Below are 16,896 nucleotides of genomic sequence, written 5' to 3' on the forward strand. Positions count from 1 at the left end.
AGTGCAATCTTGTAGTGTAGTCACGATTACTCAAGAGAACACCAAGTTGTGTGATTTCTCAAATACCAACAACAATCATTTTATTGGCACTCCGGTTGCTCCTCCCGCCACTAGTGCATAGTCTTGTGATATTAATACTGCTTTGCAGAATCTTGTTATGAAAGATCAATTTTCTGGTACTTCTAATGAGGATGTCGCATCCCATCTCAACACATTCGTGGAATTATGCGATATGAAAAATAAAAAAGATGTGCACAATGATGTTGTGAAGTTGAAATTATTTCTGTTTTCTTTGCGAGATCGTGCAAAATTTTGGTTTTCTTCTTTGCCTCGCAATAGTATCGATTCTTGGAATAAGTGCAAGGATGCTTTTATTACTAAGTATTTTCCGCCCGCAAAAATCATTTCCCTTAGAACCCAGATCATGAATTTCAAGCAACTTGAACATGATCATGTTGCACAATCTTGGGAAAGGATGAAATTGATGCTAAGGAACTGCCCAACTCATGGTTTAAATCCTTGGATGATCATACAAAATTTTTATGCGGGGTTGAATTTTGTTTCTCGTAATCTTTTAGATTCCGCCGCGGGGGTACTTTTATAGAAATTACTTTGGGTGAAGCTACTAAATTTCTTGATAATATTATGGCAAATTATTCACAATGGCATACTGAAAGAGCTCCTACTAGTAAAAAAGTCAATTTGGTAAAAGAAATAAATTCTTTGAGTGAAAAAGTTGATGCTCTTATCAAGTTGGTTGCTAATGAAATTGCTCCTATTGATTTTAATGATGCGCCTTTGTTTACTTTGATTGAGCAAAATAGTGATGCCATAGGTGTGAATTTTATCTTGCGAAACAATTTCAATAACAATGCTTATAGAGGTAATTTTAATCCTATGCCTTTTTCTAGTAATTCCTCTAATAATTATGGTAATTCCTATGGTAATCCTTCTTATAATAATAATAATAACACCTCTGATCTTGATAATAATATTAATGAATTTATTACTCAAAAAGTTTTCAATGCTACGATAGAAGAAAAGCTGAATAAGGTTGATTACATGTCTAGAAGTATTGGTAGAATTTATCATGATGTGGAAACTCTCAAGATGAAAATTTTTGTGCCTAAGCATGAATAATCAATTAAAGATTTTTATGTTTCTATGGATGAAAGTAAAAAAAGAACCGCTATGCTTAGAGCTAGAAGAGAATTTTTGGAAAAAGCATTTTCTAGTGATTGTTTTCATAAAAGTGATGAAGGTCTTAAAATGATTGGTGTTTCTTGTATTGATTCTTTGTTTAGTAATTAAGATTGATGAAAAAAGGAATGAATAAGAGTCAACTTTAGCTAGAAGGAGTCCCGATAATTCGAGGGGTGAAAATCTTGTTCAGAAAATTGATAAAAGTGGGTTTGAAGAGGTCAAGACTTTAACTAGTGATGTGCCCACTCTTTTGGATTACAAAGACTTTAATTATGATAGTTGCTCTTTGGTTGATTGTATTTTTTTGTTGCAATCCATGATAAATTCACCCCATGATTATGAACAAAATAAAGCTTTTACTAAACATATTGTTGATGTTATATGATGAAAGCTTTTGAAGAAAAGTTGGAATTAGAAGTTTCAATTCCTAGAAAATTACATGAATGGGAACCTACCATCAAAGTCAAAATTAAAAACTATGAGTGTTTTTCTTTATGTGACTTGGGTGCTAGTGTTTCTAACATTCCGAAATCTTTATGTGATGTGCTTGGTCTTACCGATATTGAAGAATGCTCTTTAAATTTGCACTTGGCGGATTCTACTATTAAAAAGCCTATGGGGGAATTAAGGATGTTGTTATTCTTGCAAATAGGAATTACGCGCCCATAGATTTTATTGTTCTTGATATTGATTGCAATCCGTCTTGTCTAATTATACTTGGTAGACCGTTTTTACGTACTATTGGTGCCATGATTGATATGAAAGAAGGCAATATTAAATTTCAACTTCCACTAAGGAAGGTGATGTCTACTACACAACCTTCTTCTTGTAGACGTTGTTGGGCCTGCAAGTGCATAGGTTTGTAGGACATTAGCAAATTTCCCTCAAGTGGATGACCTAAGGTTTATCAATCCCTGGGAGGCGTAGTATGAAGATGGTCTCTCTCAAATAACCCTGCAACCAAATAACAAAGAGTCTATTGTGTCCCCAACACACCCAATACAATGGTAAATTGTATAGGTGCACTAGTTCGACGAAGAGATGGTGATACAAGTGCAAAATAGATAGTAGATATAGGTTTTTGTAATCAGAAAATATAAAAACAGCAAGGTAACAAGTGGTAAAAGTGAGCGTAAACGGTATTGCAATGATAGGAAACAAGGAATAGGGTTCATACTTTCACTAGTGCAAGTTCTCTCAACAATAATAACATATATAGATAATATAACAAGCCCTCAACATGCAACAAAGAGTCACTCCAAAGCCACTAATAGCAGAGAACAAACGTAGAGATTATGGTAGGGTACGAAACCACCTCAAAGTTATCCTTTCTGTTCTATCTATTCAAGAGTTCGTAGTAAAATAACATAAAGCTATTCTTTCCGCTCAATCCATCATAGAGTTCATACTAGAATAACACCTTAAGACACAAATCAACCAAAACCCTAATGTCACCTAGATACTCCATTGTCACCTCAAGTATCCGTGGGCATGATTATACGATATGCATCACACAATCTCAGATTCATCCAACCAACATAAAAGTACTTCAAAGAGTGCCCCAAAGTTTCTACCGGAGAGTCAAGAACGTCTGCCAACCCCTATGCATAGGTTCCCAATGTCACGAAACCCGCAAGTTGATCACCAAAGCATACATCAAGTGGCACATGATATCCCATTGTCACCACAGATAATCACGGCAAGACATACATCAAGTGTTCTCATAAAGACTCAATCCGATAAGATAAATTCAAAGGGGAAACTCAATTCATCACAAGAGAGTAGAGGGGGAGAAACATCATAAGATCCAACTACAATAGCAAAGCTCGGGATACATCAAGATCGTGCCATGGGAACACGAGAGAGAGAGAGAGAGAGAGAGATTAAACACATAGCTACTGGTACATACCCTCAGCCTCGAGGGTGAACTACTCCCTCCTCGTTATGGATAGCGCCGGGATGATGAAGATGGCCTCCGGTGATGGGATCCCCCTCCGGCAGGATGCCGGAACAAGGTCCCGATTGGTTTCTGGTGGCTACAGAGGCTTGCGGCGGCGGAACTCCCGATCTATCTTCTGTTCTGGAAGTTTTAGGGTAGGTAGGTATATATGGGTGCAGGGGGTACGTCGCTGGACCTTCGGGGTGCTCATGAGGTAGGGGGGCGCGCCCCCCACCCTCGTGGGCAGCCGGGACTCCCCTGACGTGCACTCCAAGCCCATCTGGTTGGTTTCCTTCCAAAATTAACTTCTCCAGTTGATTTCGTTCCGTTTTGACTCCGTCTGATATTCCTTTTCCTCAAAACACTGAAATAGACATAAAACAGCAAATCTGGGCTGGGCCTCCGGTTAATAGGTTAGTCCCAAAAATAATATAAAAGTGGATAATAAAGCCCAATATTGCCTAAAACCGTAGATAAAGTAGCATGGAGCAATCAAAAATTATAGATACATTGGAGACGTATCAAGCATCCCCAAGCTTAATTCCAGCTCGTCCTCGAGTAGGTAAATGATAAAAAAAGAGTTTTTGATGCGGAGTGATACTTTGGCATAATTTCGATGTAAATCTTCTTAATGGTGACATGAATATTCAGATCCGAAAGATTCAAGACAAAAGTTCATATTGACACAAAAATAATAATACTTCAAGCATACTAATCAAAGCAATCATGTCTTCTCAAAATAGCATGGCAAAAGAAAGTTCATCCCTACAAAATCATATAGTTAGGCTATGCTTCATTTTCGTCACACAAAGATGTTCCCAACTTCTATACCCCCGATGACAAGCCAAGCAATTGTTTCATACTTAAATAATCTCAACCTTTTTCAACCTTCACACAATACATGAGCGTGAGCCATGGATATAGCACTATGGGTGGAATGGAATATGATGATGGAGATTGTGTGGAGAAGACAAAAAGGAGAAAGTCTCACATTGACGAGGCTAATCAACGGGCTATGGAGATGCCCATCAATTGATGTCAACATGAGGAGTAGGGATTGCCATGCAACGGATGCACTAGAGCTATGAATGCTCAACAAAAGAAAACTAGTGGGTGTGCATCCAACTCGCTTGCTCATGAAGACCTAGGGCATTTGAGGAAGCCCATCGTAGGAATATACAAGCCAAGTTCTATAATGAAAAATTCCCACTAGTATAACTAGACAACTTATGAGACTCACTACATGAGGAACAAGGTGCTACTTTGAAGCACAAGTGTGGAAAAAGAGATAGTAGCATTGCCCTTTTTTGGGCCTTTCTTTTTTTTCTTTTGGCATTTCTCTCTTTTTTTATTTGGGCAATGCTCTAATAATGATGATCATCACACTTCTATTGATTACAACACAAGGATTACAACTCGAAACTTAGAACAAGATATGACTCTATATGAATGCCTCCGGCGGTGTACCGGGATGGTGCAATGAATCAAGAGTGACATGTATGGAAAATAATGCATGGTGGCTTTGCCACAAATACGATGTCAACTACAAGATCATGCAATGGCAATATGACAAAAGTAATGTATGTCATGATGATGATGGTGGAAGTTGCATGGCAATATATCTCGGAACTGCTATGGAAATGCCATGATAGGTAGGTATGGTGGCTTTTTTGAGGAAGATATAAGGTGGTTTATGTGTGATAGAGCGTATCATATCACGGGGTTTGGATGCACCGGCGAAGTTTGCGCCAACTCTCAAGGTTAGAAAGGACAATGCACGGTACCGAAGAGGCTAGCAATGGCGGAAAGGCGAGAGTGCGTATAATCCATGGACTCAACATTAGTCAAAAGAACTCATATACTTATTGCAAAAATTTAGAAGTCATCAAAAATTCAAGTACTACACGCATGCTCCTAGGGGGATAGATTGGTAGGAAAAGACCATCGCTCGTCCCCGACCGCCACTCATAAGGATGCACAAGCCAGGTATACTTCATGTTTCAAATTTGTTACACAACTTTAACCATAGGTGCATGCTATGGGACTTGCAAACTTCAACACAAGCATTTCTCAAATTCACAATTACCCAACTAGCTCGACTTTGATATTATCACCTTCATATCTCAAAACAATTATCAAGCATCAAACTTATCTTAGTATTCAATTCACTCAAAAGAAAGTTTCACATATCTTGAATACCAAGTATATTAATATCAAGCAAATTACCATGCTATTTAAGACTCTCAAAATAATCTAAGTGAAGCATGATATATCAATAGTTTCTTTAAAACAAATCCACCACCGTGCTCTAAAAGATATATGTGAAGCACTAGAGCAAATGACAAACTACTCCGAAAGATATAAGTGAAGGTCAATGAGTAGCTAAATAATTATGCAACTATGTGAAGACTCTCTCTCATTTAATAATTTCAGATCTTGATACTTTATTCAAACATCAAGCAAAGCTAAAGAAAACATTGCAAGGATAGCACAACTCATGTGAAGAAGCAAAAACTTAGGCTCAACCGATACTAACCGATAGTTGTTGAAGAAGAAAGGTGGGATGCCTACCGGGGCATCCCCAAGCTTAGATGCTTGAGACTTCTTGAAATATTATCTTGGGGTGCCTTGGGAATCCCCAAGCTTGAACTTTTGTGTCTCCTTAATTCCTCTCATATCATGGTTTCTTTTTTTATCAAAAGCTTCATTCACAACAAACTCAACAAGAACTCGTGAGATCGGTTAGTGTAAATCAATGCAAAACCTTATCATTTTATACTGTAAAGAAACACTAAAATTATTATTCAACATTGAATACTAAATGCCTCTGCATATTTAATACTCCTATCCTCAAATATAATCATTAAACAAACAAACATATGCTAACAATGCAAACATAACAGCAATCTGCCAAAATAGTACAGTCTATAAAGAATGCAAGGTTATAAATACTTCCCTAACTCCAAAAATTATGAACTAAAATCCCCACTGTAATAAATTTATCAGAGCTCAATATGCAAAAAGATTCAACATTATACCACTCTATGAATTTTCTAAGGAATTTGTGCAACAGCGGTAAACTTTCTGTTTTCAAACAGCAACATGTATACTAGCAAAATAAACATGGCAAAGGCTATCCTTGACTTATTTATTGAAACTAAAGATGCAAAAGATTATTATAAATAACAGCAAGAAAAAACTAACAAAAGAAAATGACGCTCCAAGCAAAACACATATCATGTGGTGATTAAAAATATAGCTCCAAGTAAAGTTACCGATGAACGAAGACGAAGGAGGGGATGCCTTCCGGTGCATCCCCAAGCTTAGGCTCTTGCTTGTCCTTGAATATTACCTTGGGGTGCCTTGGGCATCCCCAAGATTATACTCTTACCACCCCTTCTTCCATAGTCCATCGAATCCATACCCAAAACTTGAAAACTCCACAACAGAAAACTCGTAAGCTCCGTTAGTATAAGAAAATAAAACCACCACTTAGGTACTGTAATGAACTCATTATAAATTCATATTGGTGTAATATCTACTGTACTTCAACTTATCTATGGCTCATACACTCAGATACTACTCATAGATTCATCAAAATAAGCAAACAACACATAGAAAACAGAATCTATCGAAAACAGAACAGTCTGTAGTAATGTGTATCAAACGTATACTTCTGGAACTCCAAAAATCCTACCAAATTAGGAAGTCCTAATAAATTCGTGTGCCAATCCAGAGCAAAAAGAATCAGATCAGTAGCACGTTTCTGTAAATTGAAAAAACTAATTTACTGGGTACAAAAGTTTCTGATTTTCAGCAGGATCAACACAACTATCTCCGTAAGCCATCCTAAAGGTCTTACTTGGCACTTTATTGAAACAAAAGCTATAAAACATGATTACTAAAGTAGCGTAATCATGTGGACACACAAAAATAGTAAGGATAAATATTGGGTTGTCTCCCAACAAGCACTTTTCTTTAATGCCTTTTAGCTAGGCATGATGATGACAATGATGCTCGCATAAAGGATAAGAATTGAAACATAGCAGGAGCATCATGAAGAATATGACTAGCACATTTAAGTCTAACCCACTTCCTATGCATAGGGATTTTGTGAGCAAACAACTTATGGGAATAATAATCAACTTGCATAGGAAGGTAAAACAAGCATAACTTCAAGATTTTAAGCACATAGAGAGGAAACTTGACATTATTGCAATTCCTAAAAGCATATATTCCTCCCTCATAATAATTTTCAGTAGCACCAAGAATGAATTCCACAATATAACCAGCACCTAAAGCATTCTTTTCATGATCTACTAGCATAGGAAATTCACTACTCTCCACATAAGCAAACTTCTTCTTTATGGCATACGTATCATCACAATAATCATCATAGATAGGAGGCATGCTTTCATCATAGTAAATTTGCTCATCAAAGCTTGGGGGACAAAAAATATCATCTTCATCAAACATAGCTTCCCCAAGCTTGTGGCTTTGCATATCATTAGCATCATGGATATTCAAGGAATTCATACTAACAACATTGCAATCATGCTCATCATTCACATATTTCATGCCAAGCATTTTATGTAATTCTTCTTCTAGCACTTGAGCACAATTTTCCTTCCCATCATTTTCACAAAAGATATTAAAAAGCTGAAGCATATGAGACAAACTCAATTCCATTTTTTGTAGTTTTCTTTTATAAACTAGACTAGTGCTAAAACAAGAAACAAAAAGATTCGATTGCAAGATCTAAAGATATACCTTCAAGCACTCACCTCCCCGGCACCGGCGCCAGAAAAGAGCTTAGTTGACGGGGTGTGAGTGAGTGCCCTTTACCTTTGCCTCCCCGGCAATGGCGCTAGAAAAGAGCTTGATGTCTACTACACAACCTTCTTCTTGTAGAAGTTGTTGGGCCTGCAAGTGCACAGGTTTGTAGGACAATAGCAAATTTCCCTCAAGTGGATGATCTAAGGTTTATCAATCCGTGGGAGGCGTAGGATGAAGATGGTCTCTCTCAAACAACCCTGCAACCAAATAACAAAGAGTCTCTTGTGTCCCCAACACACCCAATACAATGGTAAATTATATAGGTGCACTAGTTCGGCAAAGAGATGGTGATACAAGTGCAAAATAGATAGTAGATATAGGTTTTTGTAATCTGAAAATATAAAAACAGCAAGGTAACAAGTGGTAAAAGTGAGCGTAAACGGTATTGCAATGATAGGAAACAAGGCCTAGGGTTCATACTTTCACTAGTGCAAGTTCTCTCAACAATAATAACATAGATAGATAATATAACAAGCCCTCAACATGCAACAAAGAGTCACTCCAAAGCCACTAATAGACGAGAACAAACGTAGAGATTATGGTAGGGTACGAAACCACCTCAAAGTTATCCTTTCTGTTCTATCTATTCAAGAGTGCGTAGTAAAATAACATAAAGCTATTCTTTCCGCTCAATCCATCATAGAGTTCATACTAGAATAACACCTTAAGACACAAATCAACCAAAACCCTAATGTCACCTAGATACTCCATTGTCACCTCAAGTATCTGTGGGCATGATTATACGATATGCATCACACAATCTCAGATTCATCCAACCAACATAAAAGTACTTCAAAGAGTGCCCCAAAGTTTCTACCGGAGAGTCAAGAATGTCTGCCAACCCCTATGCATAGGTTCCCAATGTCACGAAACCCGCAAGTTGATCACCAAAACATACGTCAAGTGGCACATGATATCCCATTGTCACCACAGATAATCACGGCAAGACATATGTCAAGTGTTCTCATAAAGACTCAATCCTATAAGATAACTTCAAAGGGGAAACTCAATTCATCACAAGAGAGTAGAGGGGGAGAAACATCATAAGATCCAACTACAATAGCAAAGCTCGGGATACATCAAGATCGTGCCATGGGAACACGAGAGAGAACACGAGAGAGAGAGAGAGAGAGATCAAACACATAGCTACTGGTACATACCCTCAGCCTCGAGGGTGAACTACTCCCTCCTTGTCATGGATAGCGCCGGGATGATTAAGATGGCCTCCGGTGATGGGATCCTCCTCCGGCAGGATGCCGGAACAGGGTCCCGATTGGTTTTTGGTGGCTACAGAGGCTTGCGGCGGCGGAGCTCGTGATCTATCTTCTGTTCTGGAAGTTTTAGGGTACGTAGGTATATATGGGTGCAGGGGGTACGTCGGTGGACCTCCGGGGTGCCAACGAGGTAGGGGGCGCCCAGGGGGGCGCGGCCCCCACCCTCGTGGGCAGCCCGGGACTCCCCTGATGTGCACTCCAAGCCCATCTGGTTGGTTTCCTTCCAAAATTAACTTCTCTAGTTGATTTCGTTCCGTTTTGACTCCGTCTGATATTCCTTTTCCTCGAAACACTGAAATAGGCATAAAACTAACAAATCTGGGTTGGGCCTCCGGTTAATAGGTGAGGGAGTCCCGTACTAGGGGATGTCCGGATAGCCGAACTATCATCATCGGCCGGACTCCAAGACTATGAAGATACAAGATTGAAGACTTCGTCCCGTGTACAGATGGGACTTTCCTTGGCGTGGAAGGCAAGCTTGGCGATACGGATATGTAGATCTCCTACCATTGTAACCGACTCTGTGTAACCCTAGCCCTCTCCGGTGTCTATATAAACCGGAGGGTTTTAGTCCGTAGGACACAACAACAATCATACCATAGGCTAGCTTCTAGGGTTTAGCCTCCTTGATCTCGTGGTAGATCCACTCTTGTACTACCCATATCATCAATATCAATCAAGCAGGAGTAGGGTTTTACCTCCATCGAGAGGGCCCGAACCTGGGTAAAAACATCGTGTCCCTTGTCTCCTGTTACCATCCGCCTAGACACACAGTTCGGGACCCCCTACCCGAGATCCGTCGGTTTTGACACCGACAATAGTTTAGTCCCAAAAATAATATAAAAGTGGATAATAAATCCCAATATTGCCTAAAATAGTAGATAAAGTAGCATGGAGCAATCAAAAATTATAGATACGTTGGAGACGTATCAGAAGGGTATGGAACACTTCCCTAGAACAAGAATTAGGCCACCATATGAATCAATCATGAGGGCATCGTATGGATCTAGAACTAAAGATGACAACACTTAGATCCTTCGAATTATGCCTAGGTAGGGGTGTAAAACGGTAGCGCTTGTTGGCAGGCAACCCAACTTGTATCTTTTTGCTTTTTGGTTCCCTTACCATTTTCAATAAAATACCCAATTATGCCTCTGTTTAGATTTGTTTTTGTGGTTTAAATTAGTGTTTCTGCCAAGCAAAGCCTTTGGGATGATTTGGGTGAGAGTGCTTTTGAGTTGATTTGTTTTTGATCTTGCTGAAAAACAGATGTGCTCACGAAAAAATTCACATTTTTAACAGAAGAGTGCTTTTGAGTTGATTCTTTTTGCAGAAGATTAATAAACAAATTGCCCACGTTGTCCCAATTTTTCAAAAAAATTGAAGTTACAGAAGTATTCGAAATATCCAGATTACTACAGACTGTTCTGTTTTCTTTGTATTGTGTGCTTGTTTTGATGATTCTATGGTTTTCTTTGAAGATTTTTTGCCATATAGAAGTTGGAATACAATAGATATAATGCTAAAATAATTATTGAATGGGTTTTCAAAAGTACTTATATTAGTGGTTTGCTTTCTTATACTAACAGATCTCACGAAGGTTTTGTTGAGTTTTGTGTGATTGAAGTTTTCAAGTTTTGTGTGATATTATGGTGGATGAAGGAATAAGGATTAGCAAAAGGCTCAGCTTGGGGATGCCTGAGGCACCCCAAGATAATATTCAAGAAGTATCAAGCAACTAAGCTTGGGGATGCCCCTGAGTGGTATCCCTCTTTCTTCTAACGACCATCGGTATTTTACTTGGAGTTATATTTTTATTCGTCACATAGTATGAGTTTTGCTTGGAGCGTCTTGTATGATATGAGTCTTTGCTTGTTTTCCTTTTTATTTTAATTCTTGAATCCTTTCTGGACACACCTTTTTGAGAGAGCCAAAAATTATGCCATGCTTGCTACTATGCTTCACTTAAATTTTTAGAGCCTTGGAATTGCTCTAGTGCTTCACGTATATCTTTTTGAGCACGGTGTGCTTTGTTATTTTTGAATAAATGCTCTCATGCTTCACTTAGATTTATTTGGGAGTTAGTAATTTTTTTTAAGAAATTCTCTCTTGCTTCACTTAGATTATTTTGAGATAAAGAAATACTATGCTCATGTTCTTCACTTATATTTGTTTGAGCTTATTAAAAGCAACATATGAAACTAGTCCCAAAGTGATAGATATCCAAGGAGGATATAATAAAAACTTTCATGAAGATCATTGGACAAAATAAACTTGGTTCTTTGTAATGGTTTTGCGATATGACAATATGATATGTGAGTCATGTTGATGAGTAATTATGCTTTAGTAAGAATATTAGTGTCAAGGTTTGTGATTCCCTATGCAAGCACGAAAGTCAATAGTTATGCAACGAAATTACATCCTACTTGTGGTGCATTATTCGGTGTTAGTTATGCATAATGCACGCTTATGAGATTATTTTGTTTCTTGGTTGGACGCTTCTCAATCTTTTCGCTAGCCTTCATTTGCAATAAGTATGATCACTACTTGTGCATCCAAAACCCTTTAAACCAGTTTTGACATATGAGTCCACTATACCTACCTATATGCAGTATTTCCGTGTCGTTCTAAGCAAATTTTATGTACCATCTCTAATTTTCAAAATAAATTTCTCTTTTGGGTGCTCGTACTGTCGTGGTTCTAAGCCTGACAATAGAGTGGGGGGTAGGTATGGAGAGGCAAGGTCCTAGCTATGGAGAGGTTGTAAGCACAAAGGATGTACGAGTTCAGGCCCTTCTCGGAAGAAGTAACAGCCCTACGTCTCGGAGCCCGGAGGCGGTCGAGTGGATTATGTGTATATGAGCTACAAGGTGCCGAACCCCTCTGCCTGTGGAGGGGGGTGTCTTATATAGAGTGCGCCAGGACCCCAGCCAGCCCACGTAGGAGAGGGTTTAAGGTGAATTAAGTCTGGGGCGTTACTGGTAACGCCCCACATAAAGTGCCTTTACTATCATAAAGTCTACTTGATTACAGGCCGTTGCAGTGTAGAGTGCCTCTTGACCTCCTGGTGGCCGAGTGAGTCTTCGTGGCCGAGTCCTTCAGGCCAGTCGAGTGAATCCTCGTTGGTCGACTGGAAGGCGACCTCTTCTAAGGATGTCCTGGGGTAAGTTACTTGGATCAGGTCCATGACCCTACCCTAGGTACATAACCCCATCGTTAGCCTGATGTCGTTTCCGATTAACTTTTGCGCTCTGGTTGTGCGCTGTTCTGGACCAAAGAATCTCTTCGTCGACAGGAAGCAACTTGCCTTCAGTCAACTCGATCCATTCTGTTTTTTGCGTCGAGTGATCTTTCAGGCTTCGACGATCTCCGAGCGACGGATCGCCGGAAACTCCGCGCCTGACAGACTGATTTGCTGTTCGCGGTTTCCGCGGGATGCGAAATTTGGGGACGCGCGCGAAGCGGGGCGGACCGCGGCGTTCGGATGGGACGGGGCATGGACGCCTTGATCTCCGCACCGCCCTTTTCGCCACGTATCCCGTCTGCATAACTGCTCCAGATATGATTAGATCGACCGGGCCCACCTGTCATCCACTCGGAAGGGACCTTATAAATGCGCCCGGTGAGGATTCCTGTGTTACGCCTCAGCATTCTCTCTCTTTCTCTGTTTCCTTCTTCTCCGCCCAGCATGCTCGCTCTCGCCTCCGCAGCACTTCCCTTCGCGCATCTCGCCGGCGACCATGGCCAAGGAGAAGACGGCGGCGCTGGAGCGCGCAAAGACGGCGTCAGCGTCGGAGAAGGCGAAGGGGAGATCCACCAGCCGCGGAGGGTCCTCGTCCAGATCCCGCCTGCCGAAAGGCTGGGTCCAAGGAGACTGGATCCAGTCGACCATCACTGAGAATGACATTCTCGACATGGCCAATGAGGGCTTGATCCCCCACGGAGCTGCGAGGCTTCCGGGGAAGGAGTGGCAGCCTCAGCCAGAAGAGGGTGAGTGTGTGCTTTTGGCCACCCATGTGGATCGTGGGTTTTCCTTGCCGCCGAGTGTTTTCTTTCGTGGCTTCTTGAATTTCTTCGGAGCGCAGCTCCACCATTTTACCCCAAACTCCATTGCCTATCTTGCTGCGTTCGTGTCCATGTGTGAGGGTTTCTTGGGCTGTCGACCGCACTGGGGTTTGTTCAAGCATATATTCACGTGTCGCTCTCAGACCGTGAAGAAGGCGAGTCCAGGCGACGAAAAGACCCGAGTCGTCCAAATGTGTGGGGGTTTGGGCATCCAGGTGAGGAACAAGAGCACCTTTCCGCCCATGACCTTTCCCGAGTCAGTCAGAGGCTGGCAGTCGACCTGGTTCTACTGCCGGGACCAGTCGACGCCGGGACAGTCGAGTGGACTCCCACAGTTTACCATGGACCGAGTGAACAAGCCCTCCTCTCTGAAGTTGATCCCGGAGGAGAAAGCTGATGTGAAGATGTTGATGGAGCGCGTGGTGCAGTTGGTTCGGGAGGGAGTGACGGGCATGGATCTCCTGGAGGTCTTCCTCAGGCGTCGCATCCAGCCCCTCCAGTTCCGGAGCCACTGCATGTGGTTGTACTGTGGGACCGAAGACGAGACTAGAGTCCATCCAGAAGCAGTCGACGATGTCACTCTGGAAAGATGGATGGCAGCCGTCACCGGAAACAAGGACAACCCACGCGGAGCCAGAAGGATTCCTCCACTCGACCACAACAGCGATCCAAATAAGGTACACTTGCCCTGCTCTCCACTGCATTCTTGTCGCATTCATCTCTGTCTACTCTGCCGACTGGTCGACTGATCATTGCCTTGATATCTGCTAGGCCCTCACCGAGCTGTACTCGATGCCCAATGGGGCACAAACTCCGACTGAGGAGGGTGAGGCGAGTGGGGGCGAGAGCCAGGACGAGGAGGAATGGGACTCGGACGTTGCAGGGGACGACGACGACGATGATGACGACGACGGCGATGATGATGACGCCGAAGACGAGGAGGAAGAGGAGGAGGAGGTCGTGCCACCGCGCACGGAAAGGTGGTCGAAGCTCGTCCACGACCCTTCGACTGAACGTGGCAAGGGGGTTGCGACGCAGTCGACCAAGCGCCCTAGGACCACCTCTCCAGCGCCGACTGAAAAGGCGCCGAAGCAGCCTAGGGGGGCTCCGCCAAAGCCGACCAAGCTCCTGCCGAAGATGAAGGTGTCCATCCCCACCATATCAGGGTAATTGTGTCGTTTGAATCTTCTCATTTTGTGTGAACTTTGTCTCTGGTCGACGCTAAAGCTAGTCGACTGATCCTTTGGAGTTGCAGTGCTGCTACTTCTGAAACCTCAGCTCGGGCTGATGACCACGAGATGGAGGACGCAGCGACTTCGAACCCAGGTACTGTATTCTTGACGCCGTTCTTAGTCGACTGACTCACGATCTCTGATTCTGATTCTTCTCCGCAGCTCCACCCAATACTGTTATCAATCTTCCTGATGATGACGAGGATGAAGAACCACTGGCACGCAGGAGGAGTCGGAAAGCGTCCGCCAGTAAGGTGCTTCAGGATGTGACGGCGCCTAAGATTCTGACTGTGGAGGAAGAGAACACCACTCGACATACGGTGTCCTTCGCAAATCCGCTGACGAGTGCTCAGCAGCCCTCCCTCTTCACGACGCACCACGTCCCAGAGGACCAAGCTGGCGCAGCGAAGGAGGCAATACGCCAGGCGGGACTCATGATGGAGCAGCTGAAGACCATCCGGGATGCGAGCCAGGCAGCTTATGACGCCAGTTCTGCCCTCCAAAGCAATGTCTAGGTCAGTCGACCGCTGTTTGTTCTGTTGGATATGCTACCAAAAACTTTTCTTTTCCGGAATTTATAGTAGTCACCCACTGGGTGTGTCGAATAAACTCCGTGTTAGCGGGGGCACGCTGAGTGCACCCGCTGGGTGTCGTCCCCAAGGCTAAGGTCGACTGCTGGCAGTCGGCCTTAGGCTTTATGATGTCGATCTTTCTGTCAGTCGACTGGTCGACTGGATTTCACAAACCGGTGGGGGCACGCTGAGTGCACCCACTGGGTGTAGTCCCCGAGACTGTGGTCGACTGCTTGCAGTTGATCACAGTCTTAGAGAATGCATCTCGCACTTTTTTTTGAGGTCGACTGGTCGACTTTGTCTTCAACAGGATTAGTGGGGGCACGCTGAGTGCACCCACTGGGTGTAGTCCCCGAGACTACGGTCGAATGCTTGTATTTGGCTGTAGTCTTAGAAACGTGTGTTTTTCCCTTTTTCACTCGGAAGTGAATTATATTTGACATTTAGTCGATTGGTTCTTCGCAGAACTCCTGTGATCTTGTGGCTCGCTACTCAGAGCTGGAACAAAAACATACTCAAGTCGAGCTGAGCTTGAAGCTGGTTCAGGAGAAGCTGACAAAGGCAAAGGAGGAGACCGAAGGTATGTTTGGTGAGACCCTGACGATTGCTTTTTCCCTTGCTTGTTTCAAAATCTGATCTTGCTGCAACTTGCAGGTAAGGTAAGAGAGGCCCAACAGAAGAAAGACCTTGAGCTAGCTGAGAAGACCAAGCTTGCTGACGAGAAGTTAGCTTCAGTCACCAAGCTTGAGCAAGACAATGCCAATCTGAAAGCTGCTCTTGGGATTGCCAACAAGGAGATCAGTCGACTGAAAACTGATAAAGCTGCCCTGACCGACCAAGTCAGCAAATTGACTGGGAAGAAAACTGATCTGGAGGCTTTCCTGAGTGGACTTGCCAAGAAGCTGTTTCTTATGCTTGAAGGTAAATCTCTATGCTTGGCAGACGTTTCCAATCGTGATTTTTCCATTCGACCATCCTCTTGACTTAGTGATCACCCTTGCAGAATTTTGTCAAAACTTTGAAGAAGAAACTAGCCGGCTGGAGCCAAACCTCGACCCCGTCAATTCTCCTGTGAACGACGAAGTTGCCATGGATATTTTCCGACTGGAGTCTCGTGTTGCAGCTGTCGTGGACTATCTCGCAAGGCTGAAGGCCGCCACATCTCGCATCGACTCGACGCTCTGGCCTGAGGAGACACTTCAGAATGACCTTGAGTCGCTGATGGCCCGCTTGAACACAGTACCTGGTCGAGTGCAGGAGTGGAAGAAGTCCTCGGCTCGGTGTGGTGCAGATGTCGCTCTGTGTCTGGCCCGAGTCCACTGCAAAGATGCGCGAGAAGAGAAGCTGGCGGCCCTTCGGGTGGCCAATACCAAGAAGCACGACTTCAGGTCCTTTATGGAAACTTTCCTTGCAGCTGCCACTCGGATCGCCGACGGAATTGACCTTGATGAATTCGTTGCACCTTCCAGCCCTCCACAGGAGGGGTAAAAAACTTCTTCTGGCTCGATACTTTAAATTTGCCTCGGTATGCCGAGTGGGATTGTAACCGACAAACCTTAACGGGCTTGAAGCCTGAGCACTTTCGGTTCCTTTAGATGTCGATTCAAACTTGAATTTGGTGCTTGAATACGATTGTCTTCAGCTTGAGATGTCTTTTGCAGGTTCAAAGCAAGGCGCCTTTATTGCAATCGACTTATCCTGCGGTCCACTTAGGCGAGCACTGGGCCGCAGCTAAGCCTCCGAGTGGAAGTCGGGCTTACCACTCGGTAGGATTT

The sequence above is a fragment of the Triticum aestivum genome, chromosome 2B, assembly GCF_018294505.1.
Source record: "Triticum aestivum cultivar Chinese Spring chromosome 2B, IWGSC CS RefSeq v2.1, whole genome shotgun sequence".
In the NCBI taxonomy this organism is placed as follows: domain Eukaryota; kingdom Viridiplantae; phylum Streptophyta; class Magnoliopsida; order Poales; family Poaceae; genus Triticum; species Triticum aestivum.